Genomic DNA, 14,695 nt, shown 5'->3' on the forward strand with positions numbered 1-14,695 from the left:
TTGACATTTTATAATTTAGTCTAATTATTTGTGAAACTGTAACCCATTAAGCTGCCCTTTGGTATAGTTTGTGAAAAATAATGACATTTTAGTCAAAGAAGTACTTACTTTCCCTTTCTATAGTACGTTCAAGCAAGATACTTAATTAAAAACTGAAATGTCAAGTCTTACCCACATTTCTGTGCATTAGCCAAAGATACATACGGACTAGAAATCAGAGAATTCAAAATGGGTTCTTAGTTTAATATGCATTTCCAGAGACAAATCTGTGAAATGAATTCTCTGAACATTGTATGAACTACATATTATGCCTAATTATTTGCCTTACGTATCAAATATACCTTCCTTCAGACTAAGGTATCTGATTTTGCCATTTTACCAAGTTTCTTTAAACTTTGTGTAACCTTACATTTCAACGTTCTACATCTATCTTTGTTGATGACACTTTGGCCCTGGAAAGCCCAAAAGAGGATTTTTTACAGGGGATTTTTAGCTCTATTTTAGACTAGTCTTATATTACTATCATACTTTGCAGATGATTGTTTTAAAAACAGGTAATTATGGACTTGTCTTAAAATTGAGCTGGTTTCACTTTTATATAATTTACTTCATATGAAATAATTTCTAGTGTGTCAAGGCTGCAAACATATTTTGCTCACTGCAAATTATCGAGACCACATACAAGTACAGCCTAACAGCATTTGCTCCAATTTGGTTTTCTAAGTAAACAAAGCCTGCAGCACAGTCTTTCATTAATGAGGGATGCATCTGAGTCTTTTCTGATAAATCAAGGGGCTGTGCTTATTAAACAAAGATGATGTTATTGATTCAAAGGTCATGCTCTTTAAGCAGTCTTTTCTAATTGTGCTGATCCATCTACATTTTATATTTTACTTCCCATTTTAGCCACACACATTTTACAAAATGCCCAGGCAAGCTAGAGGTTTATTATAGGCATAATATGGTACAATACTCATTGGCCAATGAATAGTAGACCCCATGACCTTCTCATTATTAATGGCAATTTGGGCTAACTGGCTGATAGGGGCATTAATCCTAGTGTCAACATCAAGGAGAATTTCTATTTGAAGCAATATAAATTATATATGCACAACTAAAAGAAGAACTCAGCAGTATAAATACTTGGAAGTAAAATATTTTTTTAGTTAAAAAGAAAACATTATTTTTCTTCCTCCCTCTGTGCAAATATCATTTCTTAAAATAAAAGAAATAACACAGATCTTCCATGGCAAAAACAGCAGCCCGTGAGACATTTATCATGAGGTTGAAGTCTTCCTTAATTGCATGAGCAACATTAACTCATAGGACAGAAAAGTGCCATAGAATTTTGCTCATTTTCCTTGTTCAAGATACACTCCTAAGTTAATAGAAGTTCTGCTAGGATACCTGGTAGGTTAAGCATGAAAGAATTCCTAGGTAAGATGGTAAAATTTTACTTTACAAAGATCATCTCCTATCATTTTGGTAAATGCACCATGTGCACCTGAAAATAGTTTGAATTTTGTCATTGTTAAATGTAGGGCACACTCTAGGACAATTAGGTCCGTTAATGGTGTTCATTATATATAGGACATGCTATATGACAATTAGGTGTGTTAATTAGCTCAGGTTTGTTAATTGTGTTGTTCATATTTTCTCTATCCTTACTGCAGGTATTATCAACTTTTGAAGTTATGTGAATGGTAATTTCATGTATATTTTGAATCTACATAATGATGTCATAAAAATTTAGAATGGTCATATTTTACAATTGATTTACCTCTTTATCATTACGTAATTTCACTCTTTATCTCTAGCAATACTCTTGCCTTAATATTGTCTCTGATATTTATATAGCCATATAATTTACTTCTTTTACTTTGTATTTGCATGGTTTATCTATTATTCAATCTTTTGGATTTCAATCACCCTATAGTCTTATATTAAGATGCTTCTCTTAGGAGTGGCATATTGTTAAGTCTTTTAAAATCCAATCTAACAGTCTTATTCTTAACTTGAAGTATTTTGTTCATTTACATTAAATGTAATTATAAAGGTATACTTTACTTCATATTTGCCATCTAATACTTGTTTTCTATTTGGCTATAACCTGCTTTATGCTCTTGTGAAGCTTTTTGGCTTTCTTTTGGATTAATCTGTTTTTGTTTTGCTGTTATAACTATTTTATTTTCCTTTTGTTAATTCGCTCTAGCTTCTCTTCTTATTCTTTTAATGATTACTATAGATTAGAGCATCTATTCTTGAATCATTATAATTTAATATAAATTATTATTTTCAGCATTTCCTCTACAGTGCTAGCAACATAGAACACTTCAACTCTGTATGCAACCTCCCACCGTTCACACCATTTTCATGCATTTTATATATATGTACAACTGCACAAATATTATTATTATTATTCCATCCAGTCAACACTCATCTATATGCATCTCTCCTTTGCTGGACTTTCCTTCATATACTTATGTAACCTGGGAACATTCTCCTCCTGCCTAAATAATTCCCTTCTAATTTTTTCATGCAGGTATGCTGGCAGAGCATTCTATATGTTTTTATTTGTCTGAAAGTATCCTTAATTCACCTTTATTTAAATTTTATTTTTTAATATTTATTTTTTATTTTTACAAATATTTTTGCTGGGTAGGGGAATTTTGGTCAATTTGATTGGCAATATTATTTTTTGTTTCTTTGAAAGTAACCTGTTTTCCCTCTTTTGCTACTTTTAAAATTTTCTCTTTGTCATTAGCTTCCAATAATTTTATTATGATGTGCCTAGGTGTGATATATTTTGTATCCCACTTGGGGCTCAAAGAGATTCTCCAGTCTGTGTCTTTCATCAGTTTTGGAAAATTCAAGCTATTTTTTTTTTTCTATTTTTACTTCTGTCCCAATCTTTCTCTCTACTCTCTCTTCAAACTTCAATTCTACATCTATATTACACCTCTTAATTGTATTTTGTATGCTTCTTATGCTCTTTTTTCCCCATGCTACAGTTTGGATATTTGCTAGAGATCTGTGTTCCACTTCACTAATACTCTTTTCTGCTTGTGTCTAATGGCCTGTAAACCCATCTATTGAGCATTTTTATTTTGGATATTTCAATTTTCAATCCTAGATTTCCTATTTAAATCTCTTTCATAGATGCCATTTTTTAATGAAACTTTCCATCTTTTCATGTATTTTTCCGTGTCTTTGTCTATTTTCTTTGACATTAATCATAGTTATTTTATCCAGTGTTTGGATCAACTGTGTCTCTTTTTAGTTGTGTGTGTGTGTGTGTGTGTGTGTGTGTGTGCATGTGCACGTGTGTGTGGAGGGGGGTGTTGACATCTCTAGTCTTTTTTTTTTTTTTTTTAATTTATTTATTTATTTTTGGCTGTGTTGGGTCTTCGTTTCTGTGCGAGGGCTTTCTCTAGTTGTGGCAAGTGGGGGCCACTCTTCATCGCAGTGCGCGGGCCTTTCACTGTCGCGGCCTCTCCTGTTATGGAGCACAGGCTCCAGACGCACAGGCTCAGTAGTTGTGGCTCACAGGCGTAGTTGCTCCGCGGCATGTGGGATCTTCCCAGACCAGGGCTCGAACCCGTGTCCCCTGCATTGGCAGGCGGATTCTCAACCACTGCGCCACCAGGGAAGCCCTCTAGTCATTTTTTAATTGAATGCTAGACATTCTGTATTTAAAAATCTCTAGTGTTATATTTCCCTAGGAATGCTTCATTCTCCCTTTGCGAGACAGGGTAGCATCTGATGATTATAAACCAATCAGGGACTGAGCTGAGTAGAGGCCAGCTAGTAATTTTCATATGAACCTCTAGTTCATAGTTATTTCTAAAGTGAAGAACTTCCAGGACTTTCAGCTGAAAACTTGATGTGTTCATCACAGACTCTCTCTACTAAGTCCCAAACCCTACTTTTAAAGACAGCACAATGAGACAGCAGAAAACTCTGCTCTCCTTTTCAAAATATTTCTGCTTAGCTTTTCAGCCCCTCACCTTGAGCAGCTTCAAAATTGGGTAAATAATGGTAGGGGAGAACCAGCTTTGTATCAGGCTGTTTCCTCATGCCTTCTCACTGAGGTCTTGGCCCCTCATGTTCCAACAGTTTCTCAAGTTTTAGATCTTGTTAAAAGTTCTGTTGGTATCACTGTTTTCCAGAAGTTGCCCTCTGTCCAGGTAAAGACTGGATTCTTCAACTAGTGTACTGAAATGGTTAGAATTACAAATGACTCCAGAGAAATGCAGAAAGCCACCTCACTTCACCTCCATTCTCCCCTTTGCAGAATCTTGGCCTTTCAGTTCTTATTGCTTCAGCAACTTTCTCATGCTTTAAATAAATGATTTTTAAATTTCTTATTGAGTTTTTCTAATTGTTCTTGAGATAAGCTTTTTCTATAGGAAGATATTACATCTTCTTCAGATAAGGAAAACAAATTTTTGTTCTCATTTTCCATTTCTGAGATTATCTCTCCAGCCAAAAGGAAAATTTAACTTGTTTTGCTTGCCTGTTTGCTTGTTTTCGAAACTAGATTTTTAAGCTATTGATATTTAAATTTGTAAGATGAATTTATTTCATTTAATTTTTAGAACCACCTAGAATTTTAGCTCTATCAAATTTCAGTATTATAGATGTGACTTATACGTCTGTTTTTACAAGCATAGATAAATAATTGTCTCAATATATAAAGAAATACAACCAGATGAGTTCCTAAACTGTCAGTTATTCTGATCAGGTACCAAGTTATGCTGATTTTTGGACCAGAAAGTATTTTGGGACTAGAATTTAGAAATAATCCAGCAACACTCTATTAAATTTGACTTCAACCTATAGGTAAAGCTTAATGCTGAAAAGTGTCATTTTTTTTGCTTTAGGATTATTAGAAATTGTTCAGTAATTTAGGAAGTTGTTTCATGTTCTAAGCACTCAAAGAAACCTGCTTAGGCTAACTACAGATTCAGTTTAAAACATGCCATTATTTTGGATAAGTAATATACAATTTCTGTGCTCTGTGCACCAAAATCAATAACTTTGTAATGAGGTATTAAGTCTCCCTAGATATTAAGATGACAGAGTTCAAAAATAATACATTCTTTGGTTTTATTTTCTTTCTGTCAATTTACTCTAACTTGGGGTAGCTTTTGAAAATTAACAAAATTGAAATATTTTTGCAAAATAGTCTGTCACCCAATCATTTATTTTAGTTTCGATTACAAAGAGCTCTTGTGTTACACATTAGCTTCTTAACATTTAAAATAAGTTATTTTCATTTTCTTTCCTGTTTACTAGTTTCAGACTGGAATATGTTTGCATTTGTAAAACTGTGTATATATCAGTATGTTTCATAGATAAGAGCAGGAAAGGCAATGAAAAAATGGCTTCTTATAAATTATACATATTTGAAAGGAAGGAATGGATAAATATGCAAAACCTACATTTCCAGTACTGCATATAAATTGGTATAAATGTTCAACTATATAAAACAAATAAACAGAAACTTTTGTGTAATGCCCTCATGAGTCACAATAACACGTTTAATTAACTGATCTGCCAAATACCATAATTTCTTCTCTGGGCACCCTCATGTGTGTTCTCATATAAAAATAAGTGTTTTAATAATAATTTAAATAATTTATTATCAGATTCAATTTTGATGAAAATAACTAGCTAACCTTTAGCTTTACAATTTTTTACTAGACTCAGGAATAGATATGTTACAGAATGTCAAAATTAAAGTGTCAAAAGAGGACCTCCAGTCAAAACTGTTACAGAACAGCAAGACCAAATAACCACATAGAGGTTTTCAGATGGAATGGGAAATACCTATTCCATGACTCTTGAATCCCTTTATGCACCTTGAAAATATAAAGAGGTACAGGCCTTTGTGGAGACTGTTAGTAAAGAGATATGTTGGGTTGGCCAAAAAGTTCATTTGGGTTTTTCTGTAAGATATGGAAAAACCCAAATGAACTTTTTGGCCAACCCAATATTTAGAGAGAGTCTTTCCATACTCTCAGTTCATACTCTTACACCTTGGAAGAAAAGGGAGGTATGCCAAGTGGCCATGAGAATATGCCTCTCGGATCTCCAACCAGAGAAAGTGTATTGGTCAAGAGTCCCAGCTGCTATGCTGTGGTTTATATGAAGGCCACACTTCGCATGGACCTTTCTTGGCCAATGACTCAAGGATTCAGGGATATTGATGAAAACCTACTCTTAGGAGTCACAGGACTCCTCTCATAGACAACAGTGGCTTGAGCGCTCCAACATGGCCTTGCCAAACCTTCATCTGACTACACAGCAGTCTATGACCATTCAACACAACCTTCCCTCCCACTCTCCTTTACTCAAGGTCAGACTGGCATTAGGTCTGAAGGCTCTGCCAGACTTTCTGGATCCCTACCCATTTTCTCTACGCAGGCTTTCACCTAGAAAAATACTATTCTTGCCATCTTCTCAGAAGATTTGGACAAAAACAGGAGGCCAGCTTCTAATTACAGACCTAGTCAGGTGTTCAAAAGGACCACTTGGAGGTCTAAGCAATACGTCCCCTGTAACTGACAGACCTAGAATACTCGGTTGGGTTCCCACCTATTAAAAACTAGAGTCGACTGTGGTCTCATTTCTAGTAAGATAATATGACAGGAAAGCAAGGCTTTCCTGGCAGAACCAGGAGAGTGCTGCCTCATTGAGGTCTTCTTGCAAAGCTAAAATTAGCCAGTGGAAAGGATGAGAGCATGGTTTTCTTGAACCAGATATGTACCACCAGATGTGCAGAGAGCTGGCATGGGGTCATTATGGGTCCTGCAAAATAGACCTACCAAGAGAAATTAAAATCCTATCAAAAAGAGGATAAAGCTATAGAGTTGATCCCCAGGTGCCAAAGAAAGTGACAAGGAACTGCTGCAGAGGAGTAGTTCAGCCTGTGTCAAAACAATTGGATCTGTGAGGGGCATAGCAGGAACCATAGCAGGAGAGTCTATGAACAGTCTTAAAACATTTGCTGCCAGCTTGGTCACATCCCTTTACCTGTTGTTCTATCCTCTCTTCTCTCCAGAAATCTGGGGATTATTATTATGGGGCTGCAAATGGTATTTGGTGAATTGAGTAAGTACAAACTCAAGTACTAGAAAACTATTAGCTAAGCAAAAGCAGAAAATCCATGAGAAGACTATAAAGCTTTTGCAAAGAGACAGGAAAAGTTTTTCTCCTAATTAAATATTTAGTGTCATGAGTCAGATTTGTTTAACTTACTGGTCACGTCTATTAATCTTCATGGAGGGTTAATAAAAAATATAATAAACTAGTAGTTATTAGCATAACATAGTTATTAGTCAACTATTAGCATAAAAATCCATATCTTGAATTCCATACAAGTGATTATCTGAGTTAATTTACTAATATCCTTCACACAGCGTGGAAAACTATAAACTCTACATTGATGTTATTGTCTTGAAAATGTTTAAATTATTTATATACAGGAATATGTAAATATACTTGTAAGTATATTCAATTTACTATTTTAAACTGCTACCAAGTAGGTATGATCAAAAACATTAAAAGTTTATTTTATAATCATCCCTGTATTTCATAATCAGAAGGAACTAGAAGAATAAAAATAAGCCACAGTGAGATCATTGGAGAAAAGGGGATATCTCTGTGTTGTTTAGCATAAAATGAAATAATAAAACTGGAAGATTTTATCTTGGCTCTTTAGCAAAAGACGTGAGTTACGGATACTTTGAGCACGTGTCTCTTTCTGAACAATTATGTATCTATAAACTAAAATACAGGCAATGAATACAAACTGGATCTTAATGAGCAGCAAGAATCTAAGAGATGAAAAACAAAAGGCCAAGGGAACCACTAATGATGTTACAATTGCTACTATGAGCTTTTCACATTTGGATTAACAACATCAGGATTCATGAGCAAACTAAGCAAGTTTCATATTTTTTTCCATCATCAAATTAAAGCCTTTTGCTACTTTTGTATGACCTCAATCCATTAATTTTGTTTTGACTCTTCATTTCCAGTCTTCACCAAATCAAGATGAGGAGGCTAAAATCGAGTCAGACTTCAACCTCTTGCCTAGAAAGCTAACACACTCTTCTAATAGAAAATGTATTTTTAAATGTTTTATGGCTTTTTAGTCAAACCAAACGCCAAAACTATGGAAAAATTGTGGTCTCTTCCTTAAATACTTTGGATTTTACAAGGGTGTTGACTCTTCATGCGTATATTTACTTCGCTTTGTTGGGTTTGTAGTTTTGCTTTCTATTTCCATTATACTTGAACAGTAAGTCAATGAGGATTCAGTAATATTTGAGCATGTCTATTTCTGGGAATAGCTAAACTTAAGGAAGATGTACATGTTAAAGAAAAATGCTTCATTTTTTTTTTTTAATTTATTTATTTATTTATTTATGGCTGTGTTGGGTCTTCGTTTCTGTGCGAGGGCTTTCTCTAGTTGTGGCAAGCGGGGGCCACCCTTCATCGCGGTGCGCGGGCCTCTCACTATCGCGGCCTCTCTTGTTGCAGAGCACAGGCTCCAGACGCGCAGGCTCAGTAGTTGTGGCTCACGGGCCCAGCTGCTCCGCGGCATGTGGGATCTTCCCAGACCAGGGCTCGAACCCGTGTCCCCTGCATTGGCAGGCAGATTCTCAACCACTGCGCCACCAGGGATGCCCAAAAATGCTTCATTTTTAAAAATTCACAGATAAATCTAGATTTTTTTAGTTGCCCCATCTATATGAATAAAATGGTATGTTGAAATATGGTTAACAGGTTATTTAAACCGGGCTAATACCTACTTTGGACTAATTTGAATGAACTGATTCCAGTTAGTGTCGACTGGATAATAGGCCAGTAAAAGATTCCCCTCACCTGATTTCCACATTCCCATTGACCATAATATCACTAACACTGACTTATTTGTAGGTGGAAAAAGCTTGAGGTAAAGAGGGTCATAGGAAATAGAAACCATTCACTTGATTTTTCTCCCTAATCCTCTTGATCTGCAACATTAGAATGCAACATTTTAGTTTAAGATAGTGATCTAAACAATCCTCTCCCTCCCCAAAGCAGTGACAAGAACAAAATCTGTAACCCCAGATTTCTATGACCAGATAAGGTAAGAAGAACATTTGGTGAAGGCATAAAATACATTTTAAAATTTGTTGAGATTGTTCATAAAACATATCTATAATGTTCTCTAACTGAAAAATTACTTTAAGAAATATGCAGCCCACAGAGAAAGGAGCACAAAAAATTATTGTAAGAATATATTTAAACATAAAAATTTTTCTAATTGCTAGTATAAATGATGTAAGGAAGCAAAATTTAAATATTATTATTATTGAAGTAAAGATTAACTGAAAGTAATGATAATACAACTAAAATACACTGGGTCAAAATCCCAGAACATGCATACACACATACATACATTTATTATTATTTATTTGAAACATAGTTGATGCATAATATTGTGTTAGTTTCAGGTGTACTATATAATGATTTGACATTTATATACATTGTGACATGGTCACTCCCATAAATCTAATAAACATCTGTTTTCCCAAGACTTACTGTTTACTTCTTTCTTATTCCTTCCCCCATAATGCATTTCTTTTTCTTCACTTGTGATTACACTTGGTTGTACATAGAATTATTTACCTTTCTCTTCTTAACTCCATAAACATGACAATTTTAAATTCTGGCATCAGAGTGTTACCAAATCTTAAGTCAACTTGATTTTTTTCTGCAGAGTACTTGCTACTTGCTTCTAATAATAACAATGACTGTGTGTGGACTTGCAAAGATATTCTATGAACATACAAGCATAACTGTGCAAGTACTCTGTTTTTAATTATACATATGGGAGCACACTATAAACACGTTTCTGAGCTTTCTTCCAAAAAAAAAAAAATTCTAGTCAGCAATATCTGAGGCCTCCTGTTTGTTTACAACTTCACTAACACAGTGTTTTCAAACTGTTTGATATTTGCCAATTAACAGTTGAAAACTGGAATTTTATTATAGTTTTCATTTGTATTTTATTCTCTGATTATACATGGGGTGAGTATCTTGTCATATGTTTAAATGACTTCCCTGCTATTTTCTGTGAAATTTTTGTCATATTCTTTGCCCATTTTCTGATAGGTTGCTACCTTATTTCTTATTAATTTTCACTAACTTTTTTATATATTAAGGAAAGGGAACATTTTTCACAGTAAAATTTCCAAGTAATTTTCCCAAGGATTTAACTGCCTACTCAGTTGTCCCAATATCACTTATTGAAAAATTAATCTTTTTCCCAATGATTACATTGGCACTTCACTCATTTATCAAATCCTAATTCATATGGACCCTAATAGTCTGCTCAATGGAACAGTTTCTGTATTCATGTACCACACTGTTTACTTTTTAAATGACTAATTTTATAGAATGTTTTAATATCAGTTTGGATTAGTCATTTTTATCTTTTTTTCCCAGAACATTTCTAAATTTTTTCATTATTTATTTTTCTTTATAAACTTCAGAATAAGTTGGTCAAGTTTCAAAAAATATTTTGGTCATTTTATCAGATTGCATTATATATACAGATTAATTTAGGGAGAATTTTAAACTTTTCCTGCTTGGTCTTCTTTTCCAAAACCGAAGTATGCTTTTCCATATATTTGTTTCCTTTTGTGTCTCTCAAAAGAATTTTAAAATTTTATTCACATATATATCTTTTTCATTCCATGTAAAATACATTTTTAATTGAAGTATAGTTGATTGACAACATTGTGTTAGTTTCAAGTGTAGAGCAAAGTGAATCAGTTTTTTTTTTTCAGATTATATTCCATTGTAGGTTATTACAAGATAGTGAATATAACTCTCTGTGCCATCCAGTAAATCATTGTTGCTTATCTGTTTTATGTATAGTAATTTATATCTTCTAATCCCATACTCCTAATTTGTCTCTCCCTCCTTCCCTCTCCCCTTTGGTAACCATAAATTTGTTTTCTATGTCTATGGGTCTGTTTCTGTGTTTTTGTTTTTGTTTTTTTTTTCTTTATTGTAGTTGATTTACAATGTTGTGTTAATTTCTGGTGTACAGCAAAGTGATATAAATATATATGAGTTTGCATCTGCTAATCCCAAACTCTCAATCCATCCCTCCCCCATCCCCCTTCCCCCTTGACAACCACAAGTTTGTTCTTTATGTTTGTGATAGGTTCATTTGTGTAATATTTAAGATTCCACACATAAGTGATATCATATGGTATTTGTCTTTCTGACTTATTTCACTTAGTATGATAGTCTCTAGGTCCACCCACGTTGCTGCAAATGGCTTTATTTCATTATTTTTTATGACTGAGTAGTATTCCATAGTATATATGTACCACATCTTTATCCATTCATCTGTTGATGAACATTTAGGTTGTTTCAATGTCTTGGCTATTGTGAATAGTGCTACTATGAACACAGGGGTGCGTGTATCTTTTTAATTACAGTTTTGTAGGGATATATGCCCAGGAGTGGGATTGCTAGATCATATGGCAACTCTATTTTTAGTTTTTTGAGGAACTTTCATACTGTTTTCCACAGTGGCTGCATCAATTTACATTCCCACCAACAATGTAGGAAGGTTCCCTTTTCTCCACACCCTCTCCAAAATTTTTCATTTGTAAATTTTTTTAATGATGGCCATTCTGACTGATGTGAGGTGATACTTCATTGTGGTTTTGATTTGCATTTCTCTAATAATTAGCGATGTTAAGCATCTTTTCATGTGCCTGTTGGCCATCTGTATGTCTTCTTTGGAGAAATGTCTATTAAGGTCTTCTGCCCATTTTTCTATTGGGTTGTTTGTTTTGTTGTTGTTGAGTTGTATGAGCTATTTGTATATTTTGGAAATTAAGCCCTTTTTGGTTGCATCTATTGCAAGTATTTTCTCCCAGTCTGTAGGTGGTCTTTTTTTTTGTTTATGGTTTCCTTTGCTGTACAAAAGCTCATAAGTTTGATTGGTCCCATTTGTTTATTTTCATTTTTATTTCTGTTGCCTTGGGAGACTGACCTAAGAAAACATTGGTACGATTTATTTCAGAGAATATTTTGCCTATGTTCTCTTCTAGGAGTTTTATGGTGTGATGTCTTATATTTAAGTCTTTAAACCATTTTGAGTTTATTTTTGTGTATGGTCAACATCCCAATTTTAATATCAAGAAATCTAAGATTAAGTAACTTGATTAATTGGCTCTTTTGGCTAGAATTATTATTTGGAACAAAATTATTCTGAAGGTCATGCTTTTAATTCTAAATCTCTTTCAAACTATAATTATAAAACCTGGTTGTATCACTTTAAGATATTAAAAATCAAAACAAAACTGAGATACACAGGTTATATTCCATACCTGCGGAATCAGAATCTCTAGGGGTAGAGCAAGCTATCTGTCCTTAAAAAAATAACAACAACAAAGCACACTCAGGTGCATATACAAACAAACAATGCACATGTATTGCTGACCTGCTCCCAATATTGGGACTCTTGCTTTAAAATCTATGCAACTCTTTTACTATTATTATAGGAAAATGTGCATTTTTCATTAATATCAATAATATTTGACCTGTTTAAATTATTGTGTTATTCTTGGAAGATCACAAAACTGCAATATTAAAAGCCCTGGATAACTGTAGGAACTTCAGCAGGTGTAATACCTAGTTCCTGCCAATTCCTATATATTACGTATAAAGTTAACAATTTGTAAAGATTCAGCATTTTAGTTTAGATTTTCACCAGTCTCAAACTGTCTTAACACTTCAGAGATCACATCCAAGATAATCCCTTTGCTCCTTTTGCTCTTTCCTCAGCACATGGACACTTTGGCACCTTTCCAGATGTATTTGCCCACTGACTTCTGTATAATTTGCTACAACCAAATTGGGTAGGAGATTCTAGCATATGAGGTTAAGGACTAAAGTGTCATTTTCTTACATATTTGCCAAGCTTTGCCTAGCTCTTCTTCTGTGTCCAAATCTCTCCTCCTCAATTTTGAGGGACCTTGACTCATCATTTTGGTCACAGGCTTGCCCTGAGGCTCTGGTAAAATTGTAACCTTAGAAAGCAGAGGCCTGCAGAAGTCAAGTACCAGCTTCTATCTGTCAGAATCAAGAAGCACCCCATGCTTATCCCACTCTGAACTTGAGCCTCTGTTCTAATGTCTGGGTCTCAGCCTTTCCCTCAACACTCAGGCTTATCTTCTATCAGAGCATTATAACTTCTTCCCACTTCTGACCATCCTATACATGTTTAATACTCTAAATCACTGACGCTAAAGAAAATATAATTTTTTCTTCTGGTTTATACATACGCTGGTTTAACTGCACATTTAAGAATCACAAAGCCAGAATATTGGAATTCATTGGACAAAGAAGGGGAAATGCCTGCCTCTCTCTATGTGCTGATCTTTTTAACAAGATACAATACTTTGATTTTCCAGGTGACTTCTTTTTCAATGTATTTGCTGGTGATGGGTGTAATGCTAGTGAGACCTCTGGGACACTAGCTTATCTGCTTGGCTCCAACTTCAGCTGATTGCTCAGGAACTACCTTGAATTTAATATGTTCTCAAAAAAATTAGAAAAAGCAAGAAGAGCCATTCAACACCCTAACCTTGACCATATCTCTGATTTCTAAGTATCTTTTGCTCTGATATCAGGAATCAGGAGAGACAACCTGATCCAACTGGTACATGGCACCAAGATAATTGTTTTTCATATAAGTATACCTTTTTAAAGTTGCTATATCAAAGGTCAAGGCTTTCTCACAACCAATATGAAGCCACTTAAAAATTACTTGCAGTGCATCAACATGTTTGACATTTTCTCTCCTTTTTTTCCAAAGCAATGCCGAACAGAACATAATAACTTTTGTACAGGCTAATTTTCATTTGGGGCTTATGGCATTAGTATTTTAAGTTATAATCATATTTATTAAATTTAGGCAAAAGTGTTTTTTTAAGTGGCTTCATATTGATTGTGCCCATGAAGATAATTAAATCACTTGATGGTTCTCCAAAGTGTTATCTATAGACAGATACAGCAAATTATGGAGGGTGAACAATAAACTCTTCAGCTAATCAGCACTATATATAATTAAGTGCAAGTTTCATTCTACAAAATTGACATACTAATATTTTTATCTTCCCTAGTTAAAACCAGTCTCTAAAATTAAAAAGCCCATAGAACACTGCTCACTTTGGACCATATCCATTCGCAGTCATTCTGTCTAATGAAGGTGCTCATGTTGTGCTATTTGGCAAAATGAGTGGGAAATATTCAGCTCCCTACATCCCTTTTCATCTCAGAAAATCTTATAGGCATACCTAAAGAAGTACACCCAAATACCAAATTATTTGTCAGAAGAAAAGAAAAATTGGGAAGTCGAACAAAGACTAATTTTTAAAAGCTGTGCATTTTCTTTACATATAGGCCCTGATGAATGTAAGCCATCTTGCAAGGGGTATTTCACTAGTGCTTCCTGTGATAACTCTGATCACTAGACTCAACATTGAGAAACAAGTTTTGAATAACAGGGACTTCCCTAGTGGTGCAGTGGTTAAGAATCTGCCTGCCAGTGCAGGGGACACAGGTTCAAGCCCTGGTCCGGGAAGATCCCACATGCTGCAGAGCAACTAAG

The sequence above is a fragment of the Balaenoptera borealis genome, assembly GCF_965194805.1.
Source record: "Balaenoptera borealis genome assembly, chromosome: 2".
Classification (NCBI taxonomy): domain Eukaryota; kingdom Metazoa; phylum Chordata; class Mammalia; order Artiodactyla; family Balaenopteridae; genus Balaenoptera; species Balaenoptera borealis.